This window comes from Protobothrops mucrosquamatus, unplaced genomic scaffold, assembly GCF_001527695.2.
Source record: "Protobothrops mucrosquamatus isolate PMUCROS unplaced genomic scaffold, P.Mucros_1.0 scaffold1135, whole genome shotgun sequence".
Classification (NCBI taxonomy): Eukaryota; Metazoa; Chordata; class Lepidosauria; order Squamata; family Viperidae; genus Protobothrops; species Protobothrops mucrosquamatus.
Genome location: NW_015387353.1, coordinates 96,816 through 105,496, shown reverse-complemented (window position 1 = coordinate 105,496; position 8,681 = coordinate 96,816). Strand labels below are relative to the sequence as shown.

At 38.0% G+C, this 8,681-nt stretch overlaps 1 protein-coding gene across 1 annotated transcript in view; it reads left to right on the top strand.

The window, feature by feature from the left end:
- Nucleotides 1-8,681, top strand: part of GFOD1 (glucose-fructose oxidoreductase domain containing 1) — a 46,186-nt gene that overhangs the window by 16,974 nt on the left and 20,531 nt on the right. The window lies entirely within an intron of this gene.

Here is an 8,681-nt window from a genome sequence, read left to right as displayed (position 1 = left end):
TATCCGGGTCCGATGCCATGGAGCGCTTTAAAGATGATGGTCAGCACCTTGAAGCGCTGGTTTTCTCTACCAGTGCTGGAGGAGGGAGTGTGGTTTTCTCTACCAGTGCTGGAGGAGGGAGTGCCCATTCTTCCCATTTCAGAACTTCACCAGCTTTCCCAAGAAATCTCTAATGTTGGGAGATAGAAGTTTACCCCAAGCTTGCCAGTGGCAGCAGGATTAGAGATCTGGGAAGAATTAATGGGACTGAAAAAGAAGATATAGTTCTGATCAGAATGATGGGGTAGGAAACTGCTGCAAACTTTCTGGTCCTTGAGCTAGAAATGCCTCATACAAGTAATCTTCACTTAATGACTGGTTGCTTAGTGACTGTTCAAAGTTATGACAGTCTCCCCTTCCCCTGGCACTCACATCCCAATTTCTTACGGCCCAAGTTCAAAGTTATGACAACTATGCACAGACATATCCCTGTGGTTACATGATTGCATTTGGGACATTTGTCAAACATTTTGGCAACTGGTTCACATTTATGGCTGCTTGCAGTGCTCCGTAGTCGGGTGACTGCAATTTTTGGTGGTTTTGGATAAAACAGATTTGCTTAACAACCCCTGTGTTTGCTTAACAACCCTGTATTTTTGCTTTACCAAAAAAAAAAAAAAAGTTGTAAATTGGACGTGATCACGTGGCGATCTACTTCATAACTGCAGTGACTTAGTAATTCCAGACTCAATTACGGTCGTTAAGTTGAGGATGACCTTTACTCATTATAGGAAAAAAGATTGTCTTCTAATTGTGTGATAAGTATACAAGATAAAGCTTCAGCTTTTCAGACAACATCGTATGATGTATCTCACACTCTTTCTGGCCTGCACCAAAAATAGCCCCCCCTTTTTTTTTTAATACCAAGACTTGCTAATCAGACAGCTAGATGCAGGTGTCATCTGTCTCAGTTCCCCAGGGCTGCTTTGAGTAAGCCTTGACATATTGTGTAGACTTTCTCTAAAAAAGGCCATGTCTGCTTCCAGTATTTAAATTACATTTTTATAAAAGTATTCCCTACCACTCATCATGAGTCTGCTGTGTCTTCATATTGTTCTTTCTTCAGGGTGGCGATCCTTGTGCTAAACCAATTCCATCTTTCTCAACAGCCTATTTTTTTTTTTGCCTTGTAACAGTGAGAGAAAAATCATGTACTTGAGAGATAAGGCAGCCTTGCCAGCAACAGAATGTATCTTTCAAGAAAGAATACATTTTAGGCACAGCTATTGTTTGTCTTTTAAGTGGGCTTACAATCAACGGACATAGCTCACCCCAGATGCATCCTGGAGATTTGTCCCATGGATTTTGAACAAGGAGAAAACAAAGCTAAGTACGCCTTCGTAATTTTTTTGGGGGGGGAAACGCAGATTGAATTATTCTGAAAAGCACCCTTTTTCTGCCTTATATGTTCTGGGATGAATATCTGCAGAAAGTAGTTACAGAGAATTAACCTTATAATATTCCTTGGCAGTGGTGGGCATCACAGGAACAGTAGTTGAGAAAGAATGTATCCGTAGGGGCAGAAGAATCTCAAGGAAACATTTTTAAGTGGGTTATTTTGTACTGTGGTCACAGAAGTATGTCCAATTAAAAGCTATAAACACTTGAGGATAAAAGAAGCTGCCTCTTAAGAACATTAAATCAAGTAAAATATGATTGCTTAAGTGGTCACTTGAGTTGTCACAGTTGTAATCTCACTGAACAAAATTATGAATAGAAGAAGAGAATGGAGCCCTTGAAGTATAGATGTATTAATGAAATATTTTGTAAAGCTGGTGTTGTAGACAGCAATAATAATAGCATTTAGAATTATATACTGCTCCATAGTGCTTTTACAGCATTCTCTGAGCAGTTTACAAATGTCAACACGTTGCCCCCAACAATTTGGGCCCTCATTTTACCCACCTTGGATGGATGGAAGGCTGTCAACCTTGAGCTGGTCAGGATCCAACTCCTGGGTGTGGGCAGAGTTAGCCTGCAATACTGCAGATAAAGTGACAAACATGCTTTTCATAATCAGTTTCAATATTTGTGATGGGTTCTAGCCTATTTAGAGTAGAGGGAATGAAGTTTGGGTGTTCTTGCACAATGAACATGTAGTTTGGGTATTCTTGCACACAAACTGGAGATTTGGATTTCCATTTGTGTGGTCTTTATTTATTAGGGAGAGTCACCCAGGGACTGAAAATTATCAGCAATTTTTAAGGTAGACTAGAATAGGGAAAGACGTGCTAGTGTTGATCGATGTTTACTTACTTTGTGTGGCATTTAGGCATACCATTTTTAATAGTTTAAATAGAAATATCACTGCTTTGCAGGCCTGTTAAATATGTCAGATTGGATAGCAATGAAGGATCACAAAGACAAAAGTAATAAGGAAAGAGTGTTAGCTGGAGAAAAACATGGCAGCCGGAGTATTATGACAATTGTAATCCAATACATCTGGAGGCCACCAATGTGAGGAACAGTAAAAGAGGGTATTATGTTTTTCAGAGAGTAAAATACGTGATTCTTGATCAGTTTAGTATATGAAACCAATGCTCATTTTCTCCCAATATGTACAACAGTATTTCAGAAGATCCCTGAATTATTCAAGATGTGCAAATAATGTTGATATTTTATAGTGGATGTGTATACGTGAACTACTAGATGTGTTCAGTGAGGAAAATGGATGGCAAAATGTTGTATCTAATAGCTTCTTCACTGTTAAGCTCTCAGCAGCTCATCTGCAAAATTGCAAGAGCAGAACATGCATTTTAATTTAGCATCAAATGACTGCTTGCTCAAAATAGCAGCCTTATATATTTTTTGAATGAGCTGCTATTCAGAAAGATGTGAAATGCTTTTTTTTTTTTACATTAATTCTTGTCTCATCTTTTTTACATTAAGACTTGTCTCATCTTTATAACCTTCAAATAAACATCTCCCTTACGCCTGATTATCTATATATTCTCGGCAAATAATGGAAAATTTCTCTGGGGAGAATTACTACCAATATCTTTGGTTCAGAAAAATCAAATATTGGTCAATATTTTTTAAAAAATCCTGCTTGTTAATGGTGTTCGTTAATATCCATTTTAATAGTCACAATCATTATTAAAATATGTAATTTATGGTTCAGTTCAAGACTTGAGGTTTTTTGCAACCTTCCAACTCTGTTACTCTCTTCCAACTCTGTTATGTGGCTATTTAAGTTTTATTTAGAAGAGGTATGCAGGTTAAATAAGAACAAATTGGCATTATCAATCCTAAACAAAGAACAGGTGTTTCCGTAATCTTAAATTAATACTAGGTTCAGCAGATAGTTTTTGTGCTTATCTTGTATAATCCAGGATTACCTGAAAGAAGCCTGGGTTATATGTAGTAGGCTAAAGCAGAAATGTGAATACAGGTAGTCCTCAACTTACGACCATAATTGAGCCCAAAAGGTTTGTTGCTAAGTGAAACATTTGTTAAGTGAACTTTGCCCCATTTTACAAATTTTCTTGCCACAGTTGTTAAGTCAATCACTGTAGTTACTAAGTTAGTAACACGGTTGGTAAGTGAATCTGGCTTCCTTATTGACTTTGCTTGTCAGAAGGTCACGAAAGGGGATCATATGACCCTGGGACACTGCAAGGGGCATAAATGTGAGTCAGTTGCCAAGCATCTGAATTTTGATCATGGGACCATGGGGATGCTGTGACGGTTGTACGTGTGAAAAATTACCATAAGTCATTTTTTTTCAGCGCCATTGTAACTTGAACGGTCACTAAATGAACTGTTAAGTTGAGGACTACTTGTATTGTGAATAAAAGTGGAATTGCTAAACCGAAGTACATTAGAATCCTGTACTTGTCCACACAGGGAAAGTCTTGTTGAGTTATCTCTCCATCAGCTTATGTGGGGAGCTGGGACCTATATTTGAATGGTATCATTTCTCATTTCCTGTTGATCAGATTTCACTTTCAATTTTGCTCTCAGAAATGTTTTTAAGTAAACAGAAATATCCCTGAAGTACATAGGCGTAAAGAGCTTCATCTCTGAAGTTTAGTGGAGATCTCTAGGCACATCATTATAGCCTGGCTTTGCTTCAGTATTTAGTATTTTAGAGAGGTAGCAGCTGATATTGAAAGAATATGCAAATAGCTTTTAATCCTCAAAGACAAGTGATTGAAAGCAGCAACTTCCTCAGGAGTATTTATAGCATATGAAATCACTCTAGGTAGTTTCACAATAAGTTCATGGGGCTCTCAAAAATATAAAAGCAATTTTTTGAGAAGGGTATGTGGCTTAGAAAATTCCCAGACATACCAATCTCTTCTTTTAAAAAATTACTTTAGCTTTTAAATGTATTGTATGATAGGTATTTCATACCTATCATACAATACATTTAATACATAGCAAGTGCTGATCCATTTTGGATAATTACAAATATTTTTTTTCTCTGAATTTAATCAATATCAAGTCTTGTATTACTAACCAATTTCTTTTGATTTTTATGGTCAGAGTCCTTTTCATAAGTTGTTTAACATATTATTTTCAGTGCTGTATTTTTGCTAGGCAACGCAATACTACCACACTGCAAAATTATTTAGGAATAAGCCTCGCTGAGCAGAGTAATAGTAAGTTTAGTTAATATTTTAAAAATCTGAACAAAAAGGATGAAGTTTTACATTTTCTTGTTATACCTTAAGCTTGAGTTTTGTGCAAATAAATGTAAAATTACATTTGCTAAATTATTTGTTTCTGAGATTGCTGAGTACTGCTATGGTATTTCCTTTTGTTTTGTCGATCATCACTTTGCTTCTCTGTTGAAATTTTTCGACTTACAATTTTACCTCTGTTGATTAATTTCAATTTTTTGCCCATTAGTATGTACTGCCTTGTTTGGTGGAGATATGGTGTCATATCTATCCTAGTTCACATATTACTCCTGTCTACCTGTATTTATTTAATGTTTTTTCCCCTCCCTATAGATATTTTATTTTTTTAGACTTTTGTTTATACATATATATCTATGCTTTTTAAAATGTATGTTTATGTTTTTTAAATCTTGTATTATTTTGTTTTAATAATTTTAACTTTTTAAAAAATTATATTTGTTTGTATATCGCCCTTCTCATGTCGGTCTATGACCTTAATAAAGATTTGATTGATTGACTCATGTATAGGTCTATCAAGTCAAGAACCAGCAACGTTCAGGCTGCTGATCCCATTCTAAAATCAATCCATCTTCCAGGAAAAGCTACATGTGTAAAGCTCTATACAAGTAGTCCTTGACCAAAAAATTATGTTTCTAAGTGAAACATTTGTTAAGTGAGTTTTGCCCCATTTTACGACCTTTTTTTGCTTGTCGGAAGGTCGCAAAAGCTGATCACATGACTCCGGAACACTGCAGCCATCATATATATATATGAACTAGTTGCAAAGCATCCGTATTTTGATCAAAATGACCATAGGGGTACGGCAGTGGTCATAAGAGTGAAAAACGGTTATAAGTCACTTTTTTCAGTGTTGTTGCAACTTTGAATGGTCACTAAATGAACCGTTATAAGTCGAGGACTACCTGTACTTATTCCATAAAGGCATTCGTATAAATGCTACCTGTAAAAAAAAAAAAAAATTTTTTTTCCAGATGAACTATTTATGATATTTCATGGATTCATTTATTTATCCTTTGCTCAGGATGAGGAGCAAATATATCAGTGAAAAATACAGATCTAAGAAGTCGGTGGCTACTGTGGTCATGGAATTAAAAGAAAGAGGTTGCCCCCCCCTCTCTCAAATTGATGTAAAATCAAAGAATAGGAAGTGCTATACGTTATATTCAAGCCAGGGGAGTCAGGAGTGCATGCCCTGGCAGAGCAATAGCTTTTCTCAAGAGGTGCATAATTAGGAAAGTCTGCCAGCATTGACCTCTGTAGTCATAGCTTATTAATGAGTTGGCACCTTCTGAAGGTAGTAGCATCAGGAGTTAGATTCAGTGTGTTTTGCCTTTTGGCTGGGCGTTTGAACTAATCATCGGATTGCTGTGCTTCGAGGCTTCTGTAAAACATACTTTGGATCTGCATCCTTCTTACGTTGGAATCCTGCTAAAATACATATTGCCTGTTTAGGAATGGCTCTAAATAAGAGAGAGAGAGAGGGACACACCATCAGTTGTTCAGAAAGTGTGCCATGTCTTGTGCATATGCTTTTAGTTTCCTTGTGACCAGAGGGAGTGAGCAGTAAAATAGCTAAAATTGGCCCAGAGTGCTAACAGTTTTATGATATGTGACAACTTGAGTCACACAGGGCTCTTATTTCTGCAAGCGAAATCTTGTTGCTATAGATTATGCAATGTTCTGTTCACTTTCAACATGAAGTTGGGCTCCCTTTTTGGCAATAAATATAAGCTTTGTTGTTTTACCCGGTAGAAAGAAGGAAGCGGAACTAGATAAAAGAAGTGAAATGTTCTTTCTAGTCTGAGGTCGCAGGGACCCTTCAGCTTAAGTAGCTTCAGGGTCAGCTATCAAGAATGCTCTACAGATAGTCCTCAACTTACGACGACAATTGAGCCCAAAATTTTTGTTGCTAAGTGAAACATTTGTTAAGTGAATTTTGCCCCATTTTAATGATCTTTCTTGCCACAGTTGTTAAGTGGATCACTGCAGTTGTTAAATTAGCAACATGGTTGTTAAGTGAATCTGGCTTTCCTATTGACTTTTCTTGTCAGAAGGTAGCAAAAGGGGATCACATGACCCCAGGACACTGCAAGGGTCATAAATGTGAGTCAGTTGCCAAGCATCTGAATTTTGATCCATGTGACCATAGGGACGCTGCAACGGTCGTAAGCGTGAAAAACAGTCATAAGGCACTTTTTTCATTGCTGTTGCAACTTCGAATGGTCACTAAAGGAACTGTTGTAAGTCGAGGACTACCTCTACTGCCGTGAATAATGTGTGGGATCAATGCAGATTGCCAACAAATGACATTGAAGAGGCATGATGTCCGTAAAAATTCCTACCATCTCATACTATTATAAATGAGCTTTTGTTTTATCTTTTTAAAAATGACATTTTGTTTTGTATTCCCTGGTCTTGGATTCAAATAATATAAAGATTGAAAGACTGGAAGACGCCTAAGTTTTGGTCCACACTCTGGAATGCTTCTGTGGTTTTCTGGTCCTGTCTTGTTAAGACTGCTCATGCCAGTGAATGTAAGTGTTTACCTTTGCTGAATAGTTTCTCTGGCTGGGGTCACATCTGGTGAAAAGTCATTACATAGTCTGTGATCTGTTTGCTTAGCATATGTGCAAACCTAGCCAACTCTGATTTATTCAGTGAATAATGACCTTTTTTGATGCTGGTTTCTAAGGCATCAAGGTAGAGATAGAAAAGTTGAGAGAGGCCACAAATGCAGGAACTTGTACTTCAGTGGGACTTCCTCCCAGACGGGACTGCACCTTTATTCTCTTTCCTTCCAACTTTATCAATCAGCGGTAATCTGTGATTATTGATTTTGTAGGTGACAGAACTTCTACTCCTTCCTTACCATGCAAAATTAAGATCGCTGTCTGTAATCAATGGAGATATTGGTTTCTTGAGTTTAGAACACACACCTCTCAGTCATGGCTCAGCGGGAGATGGAGCATGATTTTTAAATACAAAAATAGAAACTCTCAGTGACTCTCTTGCTGTTCTGAGAAGTTTCCTTATTACCACCATGGCTGTCCTCTTACTTTCCTTCTCTTTTTTGGGTAGCACAATGCAAGGAAGAAATGTTACTCAGGGATTAGCAATCTATAAGGCTGCAAAACTCAGCAGCTACCCATTCAAAGGAATTCTTGATGCGGTCTCTTCCTTGCCTTTTTCCACTTGCCAATATAACCCCTCCTGTACTTGGTTCATAAGTAGTTTTAGCTCAGCAGTCCCCAACCTTTTTGGGCACCAGGGACTGGTTCCGTGGAGAGAGGTTTTTCTGTAGACCGGAGGGGGCGTGGTTTTGTGTGCTGCCTGCACCCTGCAGACGGGACTTCGCTTGCTTGCGCGGCCCAGTTTCTGGCATGCCGTGGACTGGTGCCGGTCCACGGACTGGGGTTGAGGACCAGTGGTGGGATTGAAATATGTGAATAACCGGTTCTCTGTGTGGATGCCGCTTCCGGAAGTCCATTCTGGGCCTGGGCAACAAAAAATTAGCTACCGGTTCTGCCAAAGTGGTGCGAACTGGCTGAATCCCACCACTGTTGAGGACCCCTGTTTTAGCTGAAAACAATAACATCCTTGAGATGGGTTCTCCTTATTAGTGGAACCAACGTCATCTTCTTAAGTCTCAGAAGCTGCAGCTGCACAACAGGGATAATAATAATAATAATAATAATAATAATAATAATAATAATAATAATAATAATAATAATAATAATAATAATAATAATAATAATAATAATAATAATAATAGTAAAGTTGGAAGGGCCCTTGAAGGTCATCTAGTCCAGCCCCCTGCTCAGGCAGGAAACCCTATACCATTTCGGACAAATGGCTGTCCAGTCTCTTCTTAAAAACTTCCAGTGTTGGAGCATTCACCGCTTCTGGAGGCAGGTTGTTCCACTGGTTAATTGTTCTCACTGTCAGGAAGTTTCTCCTTAGTTCTAGATTGCTTCTCTCCTTGATTAGTTTCCACCC